We start from the raw sequence: 26,294 nt of genomic DNA on the forward strand, positions 1-26,294 counted from the left end.
ATTATACACGTAGTCCGTCCGTTGTGGTGTTTGCCTCACCGTTTATTTTTTTGGATTTTTTTTTTATGTAGTATATTTTTAATCATCAGCCCCCGTACTTAATTTATTTTTGTCTCACTTTTTAGTTTTTTTATTTCAACTGTATTATATATATATATATATATATATATATATATATATATATAGGCAGCACGGCGGGTCAGTGGTCAGCTTGCTGCCTCACGGCACTAAGGTCTTGTGTCCGACTTCCACCAAGGCACTATCTGTGTGGAAGTTGTATATTCTAGCCCTGTTTGCGCAGGGTTTCTACTAGGGATGAGCGGGTTTGGTCCCCCCCCCAAAAAAAAACAACAACATTGCGATCCAAGCCGGGACACGAGTACAGCTTGGGTTTTCTCCACCAGACCCAGATCCCAAAGAGAGGCCGAATGTCATCTTCCAGGTGTTAAATTCTTGCGGGTTTTGGATTCTGTATAAGTCCTGTGCATCGGCGCCATCTTCACTCTGGCTGTGGAGAGTGTACAGGACGGACGTGTACGTCTCCAGTACTGTGTCTGGCGTGGCGTGGGGTGGGTGCTCTGTCTGCTGTATCTGAAAGGGGTGCTTCTATATCTAAAGGAGGTGCTCTGTCTGCTGTAAGTGAAAGGGGTGCTCTCTCTATCTGCTGTATCTGATAGGGGTGCGCTCTCTGTCTGCTGTATCTGCTGTCTGTCTGAAAAAGGGGTGCTTTTCTGTCTACTGTATCTGAAAGAGGTTATCTGTCCGTCCATCCAGGGGCTCTGCCCCAGTGTAAAGTTAAAATAATAAAAGCTAAAAACAAAAAGCCTAGAATTATAATTATAATAAAAATATTTTTTGGGTGCTGTACCCCAGTGTACTATACAATAATTATTTTATTTTCATAAGTACTGTGACACTGCGGGTGAGACCGCAGTATATTATTTCCTACTCATACACATACTGTGCGCTGCTGTCGGGACAATAAACCGCAGTGTGTAATTTTATATATATATATATATATATATATATATATCATACTCATTTATGCGACACTGTAACCGCCGGTGTGTGATATAAAACATACTTCTACATATTTCTGACTCATTTGTGCAACACTCTCTGTGAAGTCAACCGCAGTGTCTAATTATTATATATATTTCTGACTCATTTGTGCGACACTGTAATCGCCGGTGTGTAATATAAAAAATACTTCTACATATTTCTGACTCATTTGTGCGACACTGTTAGTGCACTCAACTGCAGTGCGTAATTATTATATATATTTCTGCGACACTGTTGCTGTACCCCACTTCATGTTGATAGAAATGGAGGGCAAACGATTGAAAGATCAGGAACCACTTCCTACTACTAGTGCTAAAGCTGTTGCCACTAGTCATGACATTGACAATGCAAGTCTGTCAACGTCATCTGCTAAGGCCGATGCCCAATGGCATAGAGGGCATGTAAAATCAAAAAAGCAATATTTTACATTGATAAATAAAAAAAAGTAAAGTTAGCTGACGAGAAACATAAAATTGGCAACATGCCATTCCCTACACGAAAGTGGCAAGGAAAGGCTTAGGCCTTGGCCTGTGTTTATGACTGGTGGTTCTGCATCTGATAGTGATCATGTAAGCCCTCCTCCCTGTAGAAGAGTTAAAAAAATGAAACTTGTTAAGGCACAAGAACTAACTGTGCATTCAGAAATATCGCCAAATCCCCAAGGGGAGTGTGTCTGCGGTTGCGATGTGCAAGTCTGACCTTTCCAATACTGTACAGGAAGAGGAGGCTCCTTCCACCATTTCCACACCCTCTGCAAGTGTTGGGAGGAGCAACACCAGTGAACGTGCTGACATTGAGATTGAGGATGTCACTGTAGAAGTACACCAGGAGGAGGAGAATATTGGTGTCACTGGTGCTAGTGAGAATGTTGACGATGAGTATTTTGGTGATGGGGATGTGGTTTGTTTAAATAAGGCTCCAATGGAGACAGTTGTTGCCCATGGTATGAAAAAGCCCATTGTCATACCTGGGCAAAAGACAAAAAAAATCCACCTCTTCTGTGTGGTATTATTTCTCCCCACATCTGGACAATAACTGTGTAGCCATCTGTAGCCTTTGTAAAGCCATTGTTAGTAGAGGTAGGGAACGTAACCACCTAGGAACCTCCTTCCTGTTACGCCACTTGCAGCACATACATCACAAGTTGTTGAAACATTCAGAAACTTTGGATAAAAACATAACCAGTCCAGCGACACCTAGCTCCCTTTTCTCTGATGGATCCAAGCACCTTCAATCCCCACCACCAACACCCTCATCATCAATTTCCTCCTCAATCAGGATCGGAAGTAGTCCTGTATCCAATTCCTTCGTAGGATCCTTGAGTGCTACACCTGCTGCTGTTGGGAGTCGATCTTCATCCCAGAAGGGGACCAGGAAGACTACTTGTAGCTTAACAAAACAACTGACTGTTCAACAATCCTATGCAAGGAAGATGATATATGATAGCAGTCACCCAGTTGCAAAGCGGATTACTGAGGCCATAACAACTATGCTGGTGTTAGACGTGCGTCCAGTATCCATCATTAGTGCATTGGGATTTAGACGGTTGATTGACGTACTGTGTCCCTGGTACCAAATCCCATCTAGATTCCACTTCACTAGACAAGCAATTGCCAGCCTGTACAAGGACATAAAAAAAAAAAGTGTTATTAGTGTCCTCAGAAATGCCATTGTACCCACTGTACACTTTCCCACGGACATGTGGACAAGTGGAGCATGGCAAACTAAGGACTACATGACTGTGACAGCCCACTGGGTAGATGTATTGCCTTCTGCAGCACAAACAGCAGCAGCATCTCCCAAATGCCAACTCATTCAGAGGCAGGCTACGGTGTGTATCACCGGTTTTAGTAAGAGGCACACCACTGAGAACCTCTTAGAAAAACTCAGGGAAATCATTGCACAATGGCTTACCCCACTTGTACTCTCCACGGTGATTTGTGATATCTGACAATGACACCAATATTGGGCCATTTGGCCATCTGGGCCAATTCCAACACGTCCCATGTTTTGCTCACACAATAAATTTTTTGGTGGTGCAGAATTTTTTTTTAAATTACAGGGGAGTGCAGAAGATGCTGTCGGTGGGCTGTAAAATTTGTGGACATTTTCGACATGTCGAAGATTGGAGTGCCGGCAAACACTCTTGAATTTGCCCAGCCATAATCTGAAGCAAGAGGTTGTAACGAGGTGGAATTCTACCCTTTATATGCTTCAGTGGATGAAGGAGTAGCAAAAGGCCATTCAAGCCTACACATCATCTATGACATAGGGAAAGAAACGGGAATGCACCTTAGTCAGGTGCAGTAGAGAATAATTTCCGTGCAAGGTTCTCAAAGCCTTCGGAGTTGCCACATGTGAAGTTAGATCGGACACTGCCAGCTTGAGTTAGGTTATTCCGCTCATCAGGCTTTTGCAAAAGTGGCTGGAGAAAGTGAAGGAGGAGCTGAAATGGAGCGATTCCGCTAAGTATGTCGGACTTGTAGATGAACCCTTCATTCGCTTTGCCAGGATTCAAGGGTCATCCATCTCTTGAAATCAGATGCACAACAGAAAGAATATGGAGACTGAGACTTAACAAGCGCTTCTTATTCCTGATGGTGCTTGTTTTCCACAGGCTTCCGTCACTCACAAATGAGTATCATAGAAATACAAATATAAAGTGCATATAGTGAAATACCATTTTAATAGCATACATATATGACACACATCTTTAAAATACAAAAAGGTCAGATATTACACAAATCCCTTCAAGCAGCAAAAGAAAGACAGGCTAATTACCAGATCACTCAGAACTGTGGTTAAACAGTTCTAAAAGCGCATGGAAGATGGTATAGGGATTTCCGGATAGTCCCACCACACACACGTTAGGTCTTACTGGATACTGGTCCTTAAGTCCGTCCTTAGGCTTGTCAGGAGGTAACCTACGCGTTTCCACCCCGGGCTGGGGTCTTTGTCAAGGTTCAAAAGTCTGAATGCTGACCTCCCCATTCAGACTGCTATTTAAATATACACAGCACCAATAGGAATCCTAATCGCCCAGCTGGACCCTATACATAACGAGAACTACCAGTCCCATGGTCCTCTGCTGTAGGCGTCCCTATCGTCATGGAGACTCCAATCCTAATCTAAAAGTCTTCTAGTAGGCGGGCTCGTTGTCATAGAGACCCGTTTGCTTGTCTCTCCAGTTCGGGCTCCGGCGCTACGTGGCGTAACGTCACTTCCGGCTTTTGTTACTATGGAGACCAATGCCTCTATTCACACCTGATAGCTCCGGCTCCGTGTGGCGCATCGTCTTTCTGATCCAAAGGATCATGCACTCCATTAGATGTCGAACTGTGTAGTTCTTAAAGCCACCATTTAAAAAGTCCATCATTAAGGTGTCCTTTTAATAATAGTTAAATGATTATACAGGGATCCGCTCAATTTCAAGCGTAACGTCACTTCCGGTGACGTCAGAAATATAGTCCGTTATTCATATTTACCTATAAAGGATATTTTGACATTAAGAAAAAAGAGGGGAGTGAGTCATCAACCAGGATAAGATTGACATAAAAACATCATAAAAGCAAATAAATAAATGCATATATTTAATTAAAAATTGTATAAAAACCATAATCACAAATAACCACCCTAAGGTGCAGAATATGTGAAGCTTTTTGAGGAGGACTATTAATTACATAAACAGGGTAAGATAAGATTATAAAAACCATTTAACCTCGAAATCGGAGTTAATACCTCCCGGTTTCAAGGTACCAAATTCATAGATCAATTGCATCTCCTTTTTTGCCAATTGACCAGGAATATTCTTACATCTCCAGTTTCCTTTCACATGATTGATACCACAAAACCGTCTGATAGCTGAAGTATTACTCTGATGAACAATCCTGAAGTGTTCAGATAATGCATGTGTATTTAGGCCATTTCTAATATTTCTCAGGTGCTCACCAATACGAATTTTCAATGCTCTCGAGGTGCGGCCTATATACCAAAGGCCGCAGGTGCATTCTATTGCATAAACATTAGAAGAGTTGCATGTAATGAAATCTGTTATTTTCCAATCTCGTTTATTAATAGTGACCTCCGTAATTTTACTGGTCTTTGACTGGATTCCTCTACATCCCAAACAGAGGCCACAACTAAAAAAAACCTTTGATTTTATTGTGCTCATGGCTTTCTTCAGAGGATGAGCACTTTTAGCGAGACTGGTTTTTAAATTTGGTGCTTTTCTGAAAATGCACTTCGGTTTATTTGGGACAAATTCCCCAATTATCGGGTCCTTTTTTAATATCCCCCAATGTTTGGCCAAGGTTTTCTCAATATTCCTATATTGGCTGTTATATGAGGTTATAAAAGCCCATTCAAAATTTGAATTATTTTTCTTCTCAGCACTGTTCTTAGGCTGTAACAGAAGTTCTCGATCTATTCCTGCTACTCTATTCTTGGCATCTGCAACCTTTTCTTTATTATAGCCAGATGCCTCAAATCTGAGCTGCATTTCTTCTGCCTGTACCTCATACCTCTCTTCTTGGGTGCAATTCCTTTTAAGCCGCCTAAATTGGCCCCCAGGAATTGAACCCAGCCAGTCCGGGTGATGGCAACTCTTTGCATTGATATAGGCTCCCGAATCAGTAGGTTTTTTGAAAGTCATGGTGTTTAACTTTCCATTTTCCACATATACTGTCACATCAAGAAAATTGATAGTGCTAGAACTCTTCTCAAAAGTAAATAAGATGTTCAAATCATTAGCATTAAGTAAAAAACTCATCTAACAAGGTTTCTCCACCTTTCCACACAAAAAAGACATCGTCGATGTAGCGTCTCCACAGCACCAGGTTAGCTCCGAAGGGACAGTGGTTCCAGATATTCTCCTCCTCCCACTGTCCCATAAAGATGTTAGCATTACTCGGAGCGAACCTGGTGCCCATCGCCGAGCCCACACATTGGAGATAAAAAATACCCTTAAAAGAGAAATAATTGTTCTCTAGAATAAAATTAACCCCCTTGTATATAAATTCCTGAAAGTCCCCTTCCAATCCACTGTTATTTAGGGCCACTTGTATTGATTTTAGACCTACACTGTGCTCTATAATAGTATACAGTGACCGGACGTCTGCCGTGACTAATATCATTCCCTCCTCCCATTGTAAGTCACTCATCAACCTCAGAAAATCTCTCGTATCTTTCAAGTGTGCCTTACTCTTCGAAACCAACGGTTGTAAGAAATAATCGATTAATTCTGACAAGTTTGAGGTGATTGAACCTATCCCCTTACCCTGTTTATGTAATTAATAGTCCTCCTCAAAAAGCTTCACATATTCTGCACCTTAGGGTGGTTATTTGTGATTATGGTTTTTATACAATTTTTAATTAAATATATGCATTTATTTATTTGCTTTTATGATGTTTTTATGTCAATCTTATCCTGGTTGATGACTCACTCCCCTCTTTTTTCTTAATGTCAAAATATCCTTTATAGGTAAATATGAATAACGGACTATATTTCTGACGTCACCGGAAGTGACGTTACGCTTGAAATTGAGCGGATCCCTGTATAATCATTTAACTATTATTAAAAGGACACCTTAATGATGGACTTTTTAAATGGTGGCTTTAAGAACTACACAGTTCGACATCTAATGGAGTGCATGATCCTTTGGATCAGAAAGACGATGCGCCACACGGCGCCGGAGCTATCAGGTGTGGATAGAGGCATTGGTCTCCATAGTAACAAAAGCCGGAAGTGACGTTACGCCACGTAGCGCCGGAGCCCGAACTGGAGAGACAAGCAAACGGGTCTCTATGACAACGAGCCCGCCTACTAGAAGACTTTTAGATTAGGATTGGAGTCTCCATGATGATAGGGACGCCAACAGCAGAGGACCATGGGACTGGTAGTTCTCGTTATGTATAGGGTCCAGCTGGGCAATTAGGAGTCCTATTGGTGCTGTGTATATTTAAATAGCAGTCTGAATGGGGAGGTCAGCATTCAGACTATTGAACCTTGACAAAGACCCCAGCCCGGGGTGGAAACGCGTAGGTTACCTCCTGACAAGCCTAAGGACGGACTTAAGGACCAGTATCCAGTAAGACCTAACGTGTGTGTGGTGGGACTATCCGGAAATCCCTATACCATCTTCCATGCGCTTTTAGAACTGTTTAACCACAGTTCTGAGTGATCTGGTAATTAGCCTGTCTTTCTTTTGCTGCTTGAAGGGATTTGTGTAATATCTGACCTATTTGTATTTTAAAGATGTGTGTCATATATGTATGCTATTAAAATGGTATTTCACTATATGCACTTTATATTTGTATTTCTATGATACTCATTTGTGAGTGACGGAAGCCTGTGGAAAACAAGCACCATCAGGAATAAGAAGCGCTTGTTAAGTCTCAGTCTCCATATTCTTTCTGTTGTGCACTGTGTTGGTGAGGGGTGAAGGAAACCTCTAGGAGTCTTTGAGACATTACCAGCTGCTAAAGTCATTGCGCACAAATTATTCCTCATTTTCTCAGTAATACATTCTTGAAATCAGATAATTGTATTTTGGCACCTGTACTTGATCCTAGGTTTAAGTCATACGTTGTGTCTTTCTTGCCGATGGGCACAAATCTGCAGAGATGCAAAGAGTTGATGGTGAGAAAATTGTCAGCTCAAGCGGAACGTGACACGGCAACATCTCCTCCTTGTAGGGAGGTCATACAGGCACGTGGAGGCCACACACACTACTGAGCCTCATTTTGACTTGTTTTAAGGACATTACATCAAAGTTGGATCAGCCTGTAGTGTGTTTTTTTCACTTTCATTTTGAGTGTGACTCCAAATCCAGACCTCCATGGGTTAATAAATTTGATTTCCATTGATAATTTTTGTGTGATTTTGTTGTCAGCACATTCATCTATGTAAAGAACAAAGTATTTAATAAGAATATTTCATTCATTCAGATCTAGGATGTGTTATTTTAGTGTTCCCTTTATTTTTTTGAGCAGTATATATATACAGGTTGAGTATCCCTTATCCAAAATGCTTGGGACCAGAGGAATTTTGGATATGGGATTTTTCCGTATTTTGGAATAATTGCATACCATTATGAGATATTATGGTGATGGGACCTAAATCTAAGCACAGAATGCATTTATGTCACATATACGCCTTATCCACACAGCCTGAAGGTCATTTTAGCCAATATTTTTTATAACTTTGTGCATTAAACAAAGTGTTTGTACATTCACACAATTCATTTATGTTTCATATACACCTTATGCACACAGCCTGAAGGTCATTTAATACAATATTTTTAATAACTTTGAGTATTAAACAAAGTTTGTGTACAGTGAGCCATCAAAAAACAAAAGTTTCACTATCTCAGTCTCACTCAAAAAAGTCCGTATTTCGGAATATTCCGTATTTCGGAATATTTGGATATGGGATACTCAACCTGTATATATATATAAATAATACTTGATAATGGCGGCACTCAGCAGACTCATTCAAAGATGCAAAAAGCCTTTTATTTTCGGTCTTACGCCGTTTCGGGGAAAACCCGTCTTCAGGGACAAACAGTACATAAAAGGCTTTTTGCATCTTTGAATGAGTCTGCTGAGTGCCGCCATTATCAAGTATTGTTATAGGAGTGTTTATTCCCTGGATGGCACCGCAGCAAGTAACTGCTTCCCACAAGTGAGTGCCGAGCCTTTCCAAATGCTATATATATATATATATATAGACAATCACTACTCACAGAGCACCGCCGTCCAGCACAGACGTCTCCAGTCCACACGTTGCCAGGGAATTCCTCCTGTCAGCCTGCATGCTCTGCCTGTCACTGAGCCGCAGGCTGGAGCATGACTTCCTCCCATTGAGAGGATGAGACGTCACTCAGGATGCTCTGCAGCGGCAGCGGCTGCAAAGAGCATGACGGCGGGGCCGGGCTGTCAGTGGGGAGGGAAGGGCAGTGCAGCGCATTTCACTGCCGTGGATCGAGTTAGAGATCCGATCTCCGGCGGGTAGCGGGGGCCCTTTTCTGACAGCCGTCTCTGGGGGAAATATGCGCTCTAACTAGGTGTGCGCTGTGGGCAATGCCCCTTCTGCACACACCTAGTTACGGCGCTGACTGTAGGTAACGCACTGCCCCCAGCATCCTAAGGATGCAGTGGGTGGTTCTACGGTAGAGCTAGTGGCCAGCACCCTGAAAGTCACATGCAGGTGCCATTGGCCAGCAACACAGGGCCCTGCGCACTGTATGGCGGTACCGCTCGTACACCCTTAGTTACGGCCGTGGGGCAGAGGCTGATGTGAGTGGCTGAAATATTGTCTGTAAAGCACTGCGGAATATGTGCGCTAGATCATTTATTGGTAATAAATAAATCCTACTTGTGCAAATAGCCCTTATCGCTAAATAGGGAGACAATGCCACTGGGTTATTACCACCTGCAGCAATATAAAGAGAGAAACCTGACTGTGGCACCTTCCAGCTTAATAGCGTCACGTAACACTTGAAGATGTCATTCTTTTTTGGTCCAAACTTTTGTTTTTAAGTAAGGTTGAGAAAAAATATACTTTCGGGTGCAATATTCTAAGTTCTAAGCCAGTCCCCAAGAGATTACTTACCTTTGGTCCAGCGATCATGATTTCCGGAGGTACTTCAAATTCTTCCACGTCCTTGCTGCATATCTGCACGCTTACGCTGGAGCGCAGTGGACTCACATGTTGCCAGATTGGCGTCAGAATCGTAAAAAGTACTGGGAGAGGGATCCCTCTGTAGGATCCCTACCCGGCATGTGCGGACCACAGGCTTGTGAGTGTGCGGTCAGCCAACTTCCCTGCTCGATCGTAGCGTGTGGATGGGGGCGGGACGTCTGTTTCAGATGCGTCCAATACAGAATCAGCCCTTTTATGTACCAATCAGCTCCTATCTGTCAGTTTTCAAACAATAGTCTGTAACATGGCAGTTAGAAGCTAATTGGCTGGTACTTTATCTCTCTCCAGTTTATCCTAGAACTGGCAAGCAATGATAGTGCTTGATTCTCCCTGCACCGAGCAGCTAGCAATTAATGATTAATGTTAATCACTGCGTATAAGGGGGGTCATTCTGACCCGATCGCACGCTGCAGTTTATCGCGTGCCCGCGCATGCCAGATGGCCGAAGGCGCGGCCCGGCCAACGCATGCTTGGCCGGAACGTGCGGGGGGGGGGGGGGGCGGTATGCAGCGGCTGCGTGACGTCACACGCAGCCGCTGCAGGCCGGGGAGCGACGAGTAGCTCCCGGCCAGCACGCTAAAGCTGCGCTGGCCGGGAGCTACTCCTAAAGTGCAAAAGCATCGCCGCTGTGCGATGCCTTTGCACTTCTGCGGGGGGGGGGGGGGGGGGCGGCACTGACATGCGGGGCGGGATAGCCCTGTGCTGGGCGTCCCCCCGCATGTCTATGGACATGATCGTAGCCCTGCAAAATTTTGTAGGGCTATGCTCAACTCGTAATGACCCCCAAGGGCAGCTTCTGGGTATGGAGCAGATAGGATGATGGAGAGGTTCGGATTAGTGAACCCACTTCTGCTATATCAGCTAGGCCATTGATCTTGACAATACAATAGCTTTGGCATGAATAAAAGCAGCATATGGGGAGCATCAGCAATCGGGTAGACTGTAGCAATCACGGAACCCTTCAGCAGCAGCACGACAATCAGCTGCGTGGTCCGATTCTCGCACTGTGCGTGCCTAGCTTTATTTCTCCCGGGTACTGCAAACTACTATTGGGGGAGACGCTTCAAACCTTCTAAAGAGGACAAGGGGAGAACATCTCCACCTGTCCTCTTTCGAAGCTTTGGGATCTATTTACTAAGCCTTGGATGGAGGTAAAGTGGAGAGAGATAAAGTACCAGCCAATCAGCTCCTAATTGCCATGTCACAGACAGGGTTTGAAAAATGACAGTTGTGAGCTGATTGGCTGGTATTTTATCACCACTTTATCACTTCACCAGGCTTAATAAATCTGCCCCTGACTGACTGGTACTTTATCTTTCTCCACTTTACCTCCGCTCCACCCAAGGCTTACTAAATAGACCTCTTTGATAAATATCACCCTATGGGGTTGATGTATCTATCGGTGAAAGGAGTGGAGATGTGGACCAGCGTCTACCTATAATTTTATCATAGCTTCTACCTATCATTTTATCATAGCTTCTACCTATCATTTTATAAATGTACTTGTTAAATGCCACCTCAAAGCTAATTGGTTGCTATGGGCAACGGCTCCACTCTTTACACTGCCTGATACCCCTGTGACTCTGCTCAGATAAATATAGATGCACACATAAACTAATGTTATCTCACCCCAAGTGTTAACGTGGCAACAAAACAGTGATTTATCTTCTTGACACTTTGCCGGTTGCTCAGGTTAGGTGTTATTTGATTGCTAATATTAGCTTATTATTTATAATGCGACAGTTTGTTGTAGGGGGAGGGCATAGTAGCAGATGTCTTATAGAAAGCAATAAAACAAACAACGTACAGTATATTACACAGACACAATAATGAGTGCCCCAAAGGGAATAAAAACGCTACAGTTTTCTGCCTTTGGCTCCCGGGGAACATAACACACTGTTGACCAATAGGGAAAGATCTTTTTATTTGTGGTGATACAAACAGAACCACACTCGTTTCTATTCATCGTTGGACGCCTTCGGTACAATAAAGCGAAATAGTGCATTTGTGGGTGGAAAATTGTCACAATGTATTGGCGCTGAAAGGCAGCACAATAAACAGTAAGCGGGGAAATAAATGTGTTTTCAGTGAAGAGAAAGCATTATGAGAGATTTGATTTGAAAGAACAGATCAAAGGGTTTTTAAAACAATTGGCGAGACCTCATTGTAAGAGCGGATGTGCGCGTTTATCATCGGAAAGAATTCACGCGCCAGCTAGTCTAGAGGTAAAAGAAGCATGAATTGTTTTATTTCCAAATGATGTCTGGGGAACTTGATGAACTGTAGGAACTATACCGTGCAATATGGCAGCATGGTAAATAGGGGGAGATGCGTCGAACCTTGGAGAGAGATAAAGTTGAGAGGTTGCCCTTAGCAACCAACTGACATTTGGTAGACTGTAATAGATAAATGATAGCTAGGAGCAAATTGGGCAAATTTCCCACTTGAAAGTTTGATAACTCTCCCCCTATACAGACTCATACCGCTGCGTCATATCATAGGGTCATACATGTAAAAAAAAAAAACCACACAATAAAGTATAATTGAGTAAAAGGCTCGCCAAAAATCTTGTTCACCAAATTGTTCAAAGTTGGGTCATGTAAGAAGACCGGAATCCAGAATCCCGACACTTCTCGGGATCACGAAAGCATGTACAGATGGAGCCCTGCTCATCTATCCCTTTAATAGGATTAACTGAGCCAGTGCTGTCGGACTTAATCCCCTGCTGTAATGACTTAATCCCCTGATGTATTGTTCTCTCTGTATTGTATTGCAGCTGAGAACAATAGATGAAAGACTTATGCTAATATGCCTTGGTGCACCTAGGCGCAGCAGAGAAGCCTAGATGAGCATGGCTCCATCTGTATGGCGGGACTGCTGAGAGGTAAGCCACGTGGAGTAGCGTTAGGATTAGGCTGTACGGAGGGATGGTTAGGGTGAGGCACCACTGGGAAAGGGTTGACTGCTGGGACGGTGGTGGTTAGGGTCAGGCTGTGGGTAAGCAGGGTTAGGGAGGTTAGGGATTATGGGTATCATCCTTACCTACTAGGTGTCAGGACCCTGAGTATATAGCCCAAACAGTCGACCAATGTGTGTTAGTCGACTGTTTGGGATATATATTCATAGGTAAAGGGTTGGAGAGTACCCTTATGTGACCTAACACACAACATAGCGGCTTTTAAGTGCGCACATAAGGAATCTTTATTTACTTTGGGTCAGGACCCTGAGTGTCGGGATGCCACTGTCGGTATTCTAACTGCCACCATCCCAGGCGCCGGGATCCCGATACCATCCCAGAAGACCATATTGATAAAAACAATCATAATGAACAAGGGTTTAGAGTCTTTTATTCAACTAAAGTTTATTTAAAATTGTGTTTATGTCTTTCTAATTCTCGCTGGGAGATTGTGAATTCTGCCAACGCATTTCGGAGGACCAGATCTGTGCTGACCAGGGTTTGGTTTTCAGTATACAGTATCAGGTTAATACAGATCGCTGTGATTGCTGAAGTATATAGATGTCCACCATTTTGCGTTTTCTTAACCGTTTACTATTTGTCGTCAGAGGACAGTTACCTTTGTTAACAGTGTTAAGTTACTTTAATGGTAATACCTGTGATTGTACATTGGAAAAGTGTAATTTTAAAGAGAAAGAATGTTAGCAATTTGTCACATGGTACTGTATGGTCATTGTATTTCTAGCCTGTGGCTCATTTCTTACCAGGGTGAGAAGTTTGGATCATTATCGTCCTGAAGAAACCATTTCATATGGTGAAACGCGTTGAGATCTACAAAGCTTTATAAACTGATAAAGCTAAATATTTATCTTATATAATACCCTTTATGAGGTCTAAGAACACTGTACGCTATTTACGTATGGAGTACCGTAAGGGTACGCACGTTGCGTAACAATCGCTTAGCCGTAGTCGAGACGCTCAAGCGTCACGTTCGCTCACGGCCAAGAGATCACAGGCAGGCACGCTATTGGCTGCCGACTAACGTAATGATTCGCTATAGCGTAGCGGACGCTCGGGACCACGAGGAGATCACCAGCGGCGCTGACGCTCACAATGTTAAACCTTTATATCTAAACCATAAACAGTGTATTATGCAGTAAGACCTTAGTGTAGTGATAGAGTGTAAATGCAGCACAGTATAACCTTATTAACTTATAAGCTGTTCGAGCGTCTCCGACGCTCTGAGAATACTTAACACTATAAGAAATACACAGATACCGTGCTTAGGGTCCAACGCCTTATATATATATTATGAATGTTATACTTGCAAAAGAATTAATACAATACAAGTCATACACTACAATATAACATAGACTAACTAACCAGGTAACTACACAGGAAATACAATACAATACTATTACGTTTAAGAGAATACGAGAGAAAGAGAAGAGAGAGAGAGAGAGATATGGCCCATAATAACAAGAAAGACAATATGATTGCGGAGAAAACTTACGCACAAAGGAAACGATCGCATGCGCCTCTGGACATCCAGCTCCCGATTTTCAGCAATGATAACCGTTGAAGAGTGAGCTGGATGTGATCGGCTTGTCTATTTATGCCCCACACACAATACAATTCAATAGTCCCTACAATCTCATTGTTCATTGGACACAGGAATTCCTCCTCGCATTATAACAAAAGGTCATAGGTTGATTCATACAGGTGGGCTGTGACGATTTCCAACTGCTCAGGTGGGTGGGAAACTGGGTTTCCCGCCGCATGAATAAGTAAGTGCAAATAATAGTAAATGGACATAAACTTCTTATGTCCATAACTATTCGCACGAGAGATTAATCCGCTTCAAACCAACACCGGAATATTGCTAATTAAATACTCTTCCGATGGATACTAAACACCACTGTATTACTCCTGTCTGACCCTTTGTATCAAACAAAGAGGGATTTCTCTGTCCATGAACATGCTACATTAACTAAACTTTCAGATTCTATCAAAGGGATCATAATCTACAAAATACATTATTTAGTGAAAATATGTAACGATTGAGTCGCACGCTACGAACACATGAACTCTACCGTAAATGCACATACTGCGCGCCCGCGGGTGCCCGCAACAGCGAGTATGCGCACGCACGGGAGAGCGCACGCAGGCGCAGCGCGGACCTGTATGAGGTGCAAATATGGCAGTGTGCATCGTGATATTTTTCTGACTTTGACAGTCCACCCTTTGGCAGTCAACAATAACTGCCACTTCCTAAAACATTTCAAAAAGAGAAAAATATATGTCAGGGGTTAATACATTTACATGGTTGGGTAGGGGAGGAGAGGAGAAGGTAGGAAAAGGGTATGACCTAGTGAGATAGCAGAAGCATGTGTGTATGAATCCGTGTTTGGGGGTCATGTATCATCATGCCGTACGTGTTTTAAATCAAGCTTCGAGGCATTGCGAAGTATACATTTGAATTCCTTCTTATCCCGTGGTACGGGTCTGTGGATGGGCTGTCAAACTTTACCGAGCTCTTTTCGGCTGTGGTTGTAACAAATGGGGAGCACATTTTAGTTGATGATACATGAATGGGGGAATATGTGATTGCTGATATCTGTGCCTGTATTCCCTATCGACTATGTGTGTAATTACTTGAAGGTTGTAGAGATGAAGAAAAGACATAATTACGGTAAATGCAGTGGTATTCTATGTCAGGTAAATGAACATTTGTCGGTTGAAGTCTTGTTCGGTGTCTGTTGAATGCAGTCTTCTTTGTGCTTTTGCCAAAAGGCGTGTGGGCAAAAAGCTTTGTCAATGTCCATAGATTTACAAAAGTGTTGGGCTAGCGTAATTTTAAAATTTCTAGGGAAACTGGGGATCTATGGCAAAGTTCATCAAATATCTGTGTATAAGGTTGTCAAAGCTTCTTCTTTAATCCATCAGTTGTCTGTATACAGGACCATCAAATTCCTCGTCCAAGTGGGTCTTTTTACCTTGGAGAAAACGGAAAAACAGGTGAAAGAAACGGACCGTAGGAATCGCATTTTCATCACATCATTGTTTCTACATTTGGGTCATAAATCAAATCCATTGGAATTACAATTTCCTCACTCCTTAAACTCATCACCCTGGTACCTCGTTTGCACTTCGTTAAAGCCTGACCGCATCTAAATATCAAGCCAATCGTTATGATAACACCTAAGATACATAGGAGAAACTTCCCTCCATTCATTATGACTCCTTGAGCCCATTCTCCTAAACCGGAGAACCAATTTCGCGGGTTCAACCATGACACCCAACCAGTCAGCTCATTACCTACAGCAGCAAGAGTGAGATTGTGTCTCCTGCGAAATTCCCACTTCAGTTGGAGAATATCGTCCATCTTTTGGTCTATGACCTCGACCGGGTCCTCGGTACTATTTGTAATATATGTGCAACATTTCACGCCGTACTGCGTTGCCAGTGTGACACAATATCCACCTGTCACTGCCGTGAGATAATTGAGAATCATTCTATGCTGAACCAGTTCTGTTTTATAAGCTTGAAGTTCTCTTCCAGTATACCTAAACGTGTCATCATACATTTCTGTGATATTGTCTAACAAATTTGCGAGCGCAGATATGTATTTATAATTCAACACTCCTCTGGCGGTGCGAGTGATGTCTAACGCGATTAGAAACTGAATCCCGGTGGATTCATGGATCATGTCAGAGGCCGGATGCTCTGTTCTTTCTATCAGGTGCCGTTTAACTACGTGCTCGTAATGGGTGTGAGTATAAGGAGCTTGGGCAACACGGTGTATATCTTTCATTTTGGCATGTGATACAGTCATTACTTCAGGCAGTACTTTTCCAATATAACACAATCCTTCAGAGTTTGGGGCAAGCCACTTATACGCCTTCCTCCCGCATATGAAATATGCATCATCGGGGAGAACATATGGGACGGAGTAGGACATAACCATATTACACATCTTCCATGTGAAATCTCCTAACCCTAATTCTCCCATCTGTCTAGTACACGTATCAGCTTGTACGATATGTGCACAGTATCCTGGTGATACCTCTCCAACTCTCGTAATCCTATTTCCTAGGGTATACCTATATCGGAAAGATTTTCCTCTACTGGCTATGTGGCGTATAAGCTCTGTATCTGTCGGCATTCTATCTGCTCTATATGAAAAGGTCATGGTTTGGTTACTCCATGACACTTCCCAATTTCCCGGCTTTCGGGGATTGGAAATGTTAAAACATATGAGGGATCTTTCCACATGATATTGGTGGAGCTTCAAACTAGGAGGACTGGAGATATTAAACCTCCTGTCCACCGGTCTCCCACCCTTTAGCTCAAGTACCTCCCCTACCGTTAAAGGAAATGGTACTAGTCCTGATTTGCTATGACCTTGAGGTACTTGAGAGCATACCCAACAATCTGTTTGATTTAACACTCACTACCCACTAAGGAGTGATAGTCACTCAATGGATGCCGGTCCATGTGGATATTAAAACTGGATTGGCATTTCTTAATGCACCCATCCTCAACTACGTTATCACAGAGCCTACAGATACAGTTTTCTTCAGCTAACAATCCAAAAAAAATGTTTACAAATAACATGGCTGTTAGATTGTTTCCGGTACTCGCCTTTGTTCGGTGCTTGTGTTGCTATTGGAAATTTACACCTCCGTCTTAGTCATTGGAACCTTTCTGGTGTCAAAACTTCTTTCTCGACCTCACTGGTACTCTCACCGAAACAGACTGCTCTGGTCAACATCAGGGTCAACATGAAAACACGGATCACAGTCTCTTGAGGCGAGTCCATCTTACAGGAGGAGAAAAGGAGAAATTTGTAATGGGGGTACAGGAAAACCAGTTTGAGGGGGAGAGAAACTTGTTACGATAATTAAGTTCTCTAGTCTTTGTCGTTCTTCCTGTTCTGTCGTCATCTCAAAGGTGCTGTCTCTCAGTCTTCCAACCGAACATTCCGGTGATGCAATATTCCTTCCAAACCAGCGATCTCTCTGTAAGGAGCAAAAATCTTGCATTACCATTTGTCTAACTGATGTGTGACATACCATCTTTAAAACATGAAAACATGAGAAAGAAGAGAGAAAACAAAAAAAAAAACAAAAGAGAGAGAGAACAATTCATATATGTATACTAGGTGCTTCATCGCGCCCTACGGGCGCTCTTCACACCGTCGCAAGGGGCTACGCCCCCTTAACCCTTGCATGCCTTTCTGGGGTTCAATATTTGTGTTATATGGAGTATCACCTGCATTCCTTTGTTAGTGGTTAAATATTGCACAATGAAAGGGTGTGCGATGGTGAAGGAGGCGCAGCCCCTTGCGACGGCGTGAACAGCACCTGCAGGCCACAATGTACAGAATGTAGCGGGTGCGGGGGGTACTGCGGATGGTGTCTGTAGATGCTGCGGATGGAGGGGGGGCGGAAGTGGGGGTGGGGCCCGGATGGGGAAGGGTTGGGAGGTGCTGCGGGTGAGGGAGGGGCAGAGGAGTGGGGGATGCAGATGGGGGAGGGGTCCGGAGGCACTGCAGGTGGGGGAGGGGCAGGGGTGCCATGGGTGGGGGAGGGACAGGTGTGGGGATGTTGCAGATGGGTGAAGGGTTCCGGAGGTGCTGTGGGATGGGAAGGGGCGGGAGTGCCGCTGGTGGGGTAGGGGTCCGCAGGTGCCATGGGTAGGGGAGGGGCAGGTACGGGTGTTGCGGCGGATGGGGAAGGAGGTCCGGAAGTGCTGCAGGTGGTGGAGGGGCAGGTGCGGGGGTGCCATTGGTGGGGGAGGGGTGGGTGAGGGGGGGACCGCGGATGGAGGAGGGTGTCTGCAGATGCTGCGGGTGGAGGGGGGCAGGTGTGGGGGAGACATATAAGGGGGGTGAATGGTGGAGGGGGCCTGGAGATTGCTGGGGGTGGTGAAGGGGCGGAGTGGGAGCCGCGGGTGGTGTAGGGGGTCTGGAGGCACAACATGTGGGGGAGGGGTGGAGTGCCGCATGTGGTGGAGGGGAAGGTGCGGAGGTGTGGTGCATTGGGGAGAGGTCTGGAGGTGCTGCGGGTACTGTACCTGCCAAAAAGGTAGTTGGAGGGTATGCAGTAACAGGGCCAGGACAGGGGTGACAGGGTCAGAACAGGGTTGACTGGGCCAGGACAGGGGTGACAGAGTCAGAACAGGGGTGACAGAGTCAGAACAGGGGTGACAGAGTCAGAACAGGGGTGACAGGGTCAGAACAGGGGTGACAGGGTCAGAACAGGGGTGGCAGGACCAGGACAGGGGTGACAGGGCCAGTATAGGGTTGACAGGGCAAGCACAGGGGTGACAGGGCCAGGATAGGGGTAGCAGGGCCAGCATAAGGGTGACAGGGCCAGGATAAGGGTGAAAGGGCCAATATAAGGGTGAAAGGGCCAGGATAAGGGTGGCAGGTCAAGGCCAGGGGTGACAGGGACATGACAGAACACAGGGCATGGGAGAGATTGGTATTAGGGCCAGAACAGTGGTGACAGACAGATGTGTCTTACCGGAGTCACTGCTGCTGGCTGCTGCTGTTCCACTCCAACCTGTTGGGATCTGCTGCTGGTGGAGACTTGGCATGGCTGACTCTCTTAGGCTGTAGTCCTGCTTCCTCTGCCCGTCCGCATCACTCCCCCCCTCCTCAGTCACACACCGCAGACCTCGCGCAGCTGCCAGGCACTGTGGTAAGGGGAAACTGGGAGTGACTGGTTAGCTCCCAGGAAACGCTGCTGCTGGAGGGAGGAGGGGGTCAGAGCCTGCAAGCAGCGCGGACTTCTGCAGCGCTACCCGCCGGCTAAAGTGTGTGAAGGAGCTGGGTGCACCTCACTGCGGGTGGCAGCGCTGCAGCTAGCGGTGGGGTTGCCGGGGCTGGAGATAACAGAGGCAGTACGGAAAGTGCACAGCGGCTGGTGACCCACAAAACTACAGCTAAGAAGCGTGGAGTGTACCAGAAAGTGACGCTCCTCCGCGCCAGAGAGACCCTGCAGAGTATGCTGATGTGGGGGTCAAGTATGGCATACCCCCTCACACACCCCCATACCTCCCAAATGTCCCAATTTTCGCGGGACAGTCCCATTTTTTGGGGTCTGTCCCGCTGTCCCACCCGCGGGTCGCAGTGTCCCACGGTGGGGGGAGGGCAGTTGGAAAGCTCCTGTACTCGCTGTTCTGCTTAGCAGAGCAGCGGTGAATAGTGGAGACAGAGGGAGAGGGGGCATCAGGGGGTACGGATTAAGGGGGGGGTTCCAGCAGCAGAGACGGATTAAGGGGAAGGGGGGCAGGCGGTACGTACCGTTGGCCCCACAGTTTTAGGGGGCCCCCCGGCTGGAGTAGCTATGTCCCAGCTCAGAAGCTCCCCGCCCTGCCAGCAACAACATTGTGCTACAGTCAGCACACGCTGCTGCGTATTGGCAGGTCTGTGGTGTTGCAGGGAGGCAGCAGTCTCCCTGCTTTCTTCTGCCTGTGCGGGTGTGTAGGGGGGAGCGACCACCTCCTCTGTATTTACCCCTAGCTGAGGGGCTAAAATCCCTTTAAAAAATAAAAATAAAAACCCGGAATTTGCATAAGGGGGCGTGGCCTCGCGGGCGCGATTAGGCCACGCCCTCAACCCACAGCAGGCACAGCAATGAGATAGGGCTCCCCTGTCTCAAGTGCCCTGTACCCCCCGGACTCATAATCAGTCCCTGGGGGCATGCCAGCAGCTCACAGAGCGCTGGGCATGCCCCCTCACTGACGAAAACGGGACCCTCCCGTGAAGCCACGCCCCCTTTTCGGTGTGTGTGTGTGTGTGTGTGTGTGTGTGTGTGTGTGTGTGTGTGTGTGTCCCCTGCGCCTGAAGAAGCTGGGAGGTATGCATCCCTGCCTGTGCCATGTCCATACTATCTGCTTCTGCAGCTGCTCCTAGTGTCCTATAGATTTGGCCAGATCTGTGACTCGTTTGACTAACTCCGCCCACTGCTGTGACTCCGCCCAGCGTTAGCAAATGAATCACAAAATCACAGATCTGGGCTATTATATAGGAGATATCACATAAATCAACAGAGAACAACAACAACAACAAAAAAAATGTTTCAAACATTTTAAAACATTGTCAGATCATCAGGCTGTCATATCTACATGTCCAATGGTTTCCTTGCGCAGTCCCTCCCACCAGCACCTCCATACTCCACCCTCTGTATCTGGCCAGAATACATTGATGCGGATAGGTCATGCTGGGGTTTGGTAGACTTCTGCAAAGACCAAGTAGATATGCAATGTTTGAGTCCTATCAATAATCGTCAGAGATGGGGAGAGAGAGAGAAAAAAAAAACATTTTTCACAAATACATTTACAACGTTTCACCTTGTCATTCCTGTGTCTTCAGTGAATGACCTCCCAATTTATTAACCGTTACCTCAGGCTTACCATCAGTCCTAATGATCACCTTTCCTGACTACATATCATGGGTGTGGCCCAAAATTCTTCCTAAAAGATCCCTGATTATAATTGTGTGTGTTATAATTTTGCTCATTTCTTGGTCTAGGGGGTCTGACTTTATGTGGGTTATTACAGTTGCTGGCATAATGCCCTTCTCTTCTACAATGATAACAAATCCTTGGCTTTCTCCATGTGCTAGGGGCCTGGGGTTCCGGTCGACTTGATGCCTCCTCTAGTGCTTGGATGCTCAGTACCATCAACCGCTCTCCCTGTGCTTCCCTGGTTCTTTGGATATTTTGGTCATGCTCGATAGCGGACTCTCTTAATGCAGCCACCGAGATACCTCTCCAATGAGGTATAGAGGTTTGTACCCTAATTTTTAGTGTGTCTTTTAAGCTGTCCATTAATACAGACACAGCTACCTCTCTGTGGTGTACGTTAGTTTCAATGTCATCTATACCAGTGTACCTAGCCATATCCTGCAGAGCCCGGTAAAAATACTCTGATGCGGATTCACCTTCTTTTTGTTTTATTGTAAAGATTTTATTCCACTTTACTACTGTAGGAAAATATACTCCTAACTGTAGATTGATTCTTTTTACATTATCTTGGTTATACTTGTCTGTTAGTGGTACTTCCTCATCTAGCTTACAATCAGCGATAAATTTCAATGAATCAACATCGGGGGGTAAACATGCCCTCAAAACTGTCCTCCAATCTTTGTTATTTGGCTCTGCAGTGTTTCCTAGCACTCTAATGTATTTTTGACAAGCAACTAAGTCTTTCCTGGGATCAGGAAATTCAGACAGAATTGTTCTTAATTCTGTTCGGGAAAAGGGGCAGTACATGGCGATGTTCCTGACAGGAGTGACTCCTGAAGAGTCAGTTTTCCCATTTGGTACTGCAATTACCCTGACAGGATTAAGTCCAGTAACGTCATTCTGAATTGATTCCACGATGTGAGGTACATTTGTTTGTGTGTGATGTATAATACCATACGTACCTGTGGACACGACCTCACCTGACCCTCCGTTAGGGGGTTTGATTACAGTCTTTACCGATTTGGTCGCGTCCACCTGGATGTCTTGTGTGATGGCTGCTGGAAAAGGCTCCGACATTGTGCTGGGCTCACTTTCTTGTTGGTGTTCCTGAGGAAAGTTTAACAAGGGGTGCGACTTGCATGGGTTAATAGTTGTACATTTAACACTTTCATTTTTATAAACCTTATTACGTTTGTTACATTCATTCTTAATATAGTTACTAAGTGCACTTTTATCGCACCCCATTGTGCCTTTCTCCGCAACCATAATCCTCTCCATTGCCATGTCTCTCCTCTCAGGATGAAAGTTAGGTATGTAAGTTACATTTCTTTGCATGTCACTTTCCTGTAGCCATATCTGTAAACAATCATTATGTTTAACTCGTTGTTTCCAGGATTTTATGAGACAGATCCTTCGCCTTAAATTATGCAATACCTCTAAGTCAAAACTACCTATCCCGGGAAATGGTGCCTTATCCCCCGCAGTCATTCGTGTCCATTCATCACAAAAGGTCTCAGTGTGGGGACCATACCTCCTCCACATTACTAACCGAGCAGACCCTCGGGGTCTGCAAGCCTCTGCAGTCTGAACCCTGACTGCTGAACGTCCCTGTGTTGTGCACTTGGCTTCCATTGTGGACCTTTTTTAACACAGAAAAACTTCCTAAAATGCACCAAACACAGAAGTCTACGGTGGAAATCCTTAAAGCTCTTCCACTGAACTCCTTCTGCTCCGAGTACAACGAATCCGCCCCTTTTAGCAGACACGTGTAACCGTTACAGGCCCTATCTCTAGAGATTTTCCTGAGAGACCAGTGAAAATTCCCTTCTTTACACAAATCACGCTTGCATGTGCTCCCTACAACACGTATGAGGGCAAGATTTACGCATGGATATACTACCTCATATCACGTTGCGTTATTGGTCACACATACAACCGTGCTGTCCAATTGTACCACTTATAGACACTTGTTGCCCATAAATGGTAGGATCATTGGAGTCTCCCTACTGTGCTCCAAAACAGCCAGAGCGTAATACAACGAAAACTTTATCACACTCTGTTGCACGTTTTCACTCAGACCGTGCTCATCACGTTCCACCAAAGATCACCCAGATCACTCAGTTCACAAAGCGGGATTCAATACACTCATACCGTTTTCAACACACTATCATTCTTATAGTTTTCTGATCAGAAAAATCATTTCCCGTAGTCTGATAGCTGTCCCCAGAGGCATTACAGTAAAGTAAGGTATTTAAACTAAGTTTTGGAAAAACTGAAATCAATTTGTGCTATTATCACGTGGCTATGCTATACCGCCCCCACTAAAACAATGCTATTGTGCGATTTGAGTTTTGGTGGGCGTACCCAGACGCTCCGTTGCGTAATATACGCTGCGTTCGTCGGCCTTTGTGTTGCGTTCGCGAGTCTCAGCCTTTTGTTAGAGACACGTGTACGCTGGCCATACAAAAATACAATTAGCACGTTTATCAATGTAGATGATCTTTAACTGTAATCATCTACCAAGCACCACACAGGTCTTTCCTTGTATCTCAGGCGAAGCTGTGCGTGTGTTTTACAAATTACCCCTTAATGTATCGTTTTTACTCTTTAACTACCAATAGCAACAAATCTTTCTCAGCACGTTTATCAATTATACAATGGCAAACAGGAGAGTGATATGAATATACACGAAAAAGGAATGCAGATATATGCGTGTGTATACAAAACAGAAATAAACAGTTTTAAAAGACACTAGTGTGTTGTTCTTACCTCCGGTTCCCGGATTCCTTCAGCACCCTCTACTAAGCGAAGCAGACGCTTATCCCGTCAGCACTGCGAAGAATATGAGCTCCCGCCCTTTGCTGATGGATAATGTCTGCTGAAATTACCTAGCAGAGATATGTGAAGGACTGGACGAGCCCCCAATTGATAAAGCTAAATATTTATCTTATATAATACCCTTTATGAGGTCTAAGAACACTGTACGCTATTTACGTATGGAGTACCGTAAGGGTACGCACGTTGCGTAACAATCGCTTAGCCGTAGTCGAGACGCTCAAGCGTCACGTTCGCTCACGGCCAAGAGATCACAGGCAGGCACGCTATTGGCTGCCGACTAACGTAATGATTCGCTATAGCGTAGCGGACGCTCGGGACCACGAGGAGATCACCAGCGGCGCTGACGCTCACAATGTTAAACCTTTATATCTAAACCATAAACAGTGTATTATGCAGTAAGACCTTAGTGTAGTGATAGAGTGTAAATGCAGCACAGTATAACCTTATTAACTTAAAAGCTGTTCGAGCGTCTCCGACGCTCTGAGAATACTTAACACTATAAGAAATACACAGATACCGTGCTTAGGGTCCAACGCCTTATATATATATTATGAATGTTATACTTGCAAAAGAATTAATACAATACAAGTCATACACTACAATATAACATAGACTAACTAACCAGGTAACTACACAGGAAATACAATACAATACTATTACGTTTAAGAGAATACGAGAGAAAGAGAAGAGAGAGAGAGATATGGCCCATAATAACAAGAAAGACAATATGATTGCGGAGAAAACTTACGCACAAAGGAAACGATCGCATGCGCCTCTGGACATCCAGCTCCCGATTTTCAGCAATGATAACCGTTGAAGAGTGAGCTGGATGTGATCGGCTTGTCTATTTATGCCCCACACACAATACAATTCAATAGTCCCTACAATCTCATTGTTCATTGGACACAGGAATTCCTCCTCGCATTATAACAAAAGGTCATAGGTTGATTCATACAGGTGGGCTGTGACGATTTCCAACTGCTCAGGTGGGTGGGAAACTGGGTTTCCCGCCGCATGAATAAGTAAGTGCAAATAATAGTAAATGGACATAAACTTCTTATGTCCATAACTATTTGCACGAGCGATTAATCCGCTTCAAACCAACACCGGAATATTGCTAATTAAATACTCTTCCGATGGATACTAAACACCACTGTATTACTCCTGTCTGACCCTTTGTATCAAACAAAGAGGGATTTCTCTGTCCATGAACATGCTACATTAACTAAACTTTCAGATTCTATCAAAGGGATCATAATCTACAAAATACATTATATAGTGAAAATATGTAACGATTGAGTCGCACGCTACGAACACATGAACTCTACCGTAAATGCACATACTGCGCGCCCGCGGGTGCCCGCAACAGCGAGTATGCGCACGCACGGGAGAGCGCACGCAGGCGCAGCGCGGACCTGTATGAGGTGCAAATATGGCAGTGTGCATCGTGATATTTTTCTGACTTTGACAGTACCTACACACAGCCATCCTGGCTCCAATCTGGATATACTTTTAGGGGGTAATTCAGGCATGATCGCTAGGCTGCATTTTCATACAGCGGGCGATCAGGTCTAAACAGTGCATGCATATGCACCGCAATGCACAGGTGCGTTGCATGGGTACAAAGCGTATCGCCGCTCAGTGATGTGTTTGTGCGAAGGATTCTTTTGCACGGGCGTTCACAGGGAGATTGACAGGAAGAGGGCGTTTGTGGGTGGCAACTGACCGTTTTCAGGGAGTGTTTGGAAAAACGCAGGCGTGTCCAATCATTTGCAGGGAGGGTTCCTGATATCAATTCCGGTCCCGGACGGGCTGAAGTGATCGCAGCGGCTAAGTAGGTCCTGGGCTACTCAGAGACTGCACAAAATCTGTTTGTACCGCTCGGCTTCACATGCGTTCGCACATTTGCAAAGCGAAAATACTCTCCCCTATGGGCGACGACTATGCGAACGAAGGACTGCCAAAAAAACCTAGCGAGCTTACATATGCCATTTAAGGCTATTAGCTCCTGGAGATTTTTGCTGATCTATGTCATTGTAATGTTGTTTACTCCAACTCCCAGGAGATAATATATATTTTATTTTTATTTATTATCGATTTTCTTTTCCTTTATGAACTTTTTGTATATTTATACTCATTTTTTATTATCCATACTAGTCTTTATGCCGTTGTTTTCCTTCACTTACTACAGAGTATAGCCACTTATTAGCGCTGCACCTTTTTCTCTATGCCGAGATGTTTGGATGACCCCGATTTTCCC

The sequence above is a fragment of the Pseudophryne corroboree genome, chromosome 4 (assembly GCF_028390025.1).
Source record: "Pseudophryne corroboree isolate aPseCor3 chromosome 4, aPseCor3.hap2, whole genome shotgun sequence".
NCBI lineage: Eukaryota > Metazoa > Chordata > Amphibia > Anura > Myobatrachidae > Pseudophryne > Pseudophryne corroboree.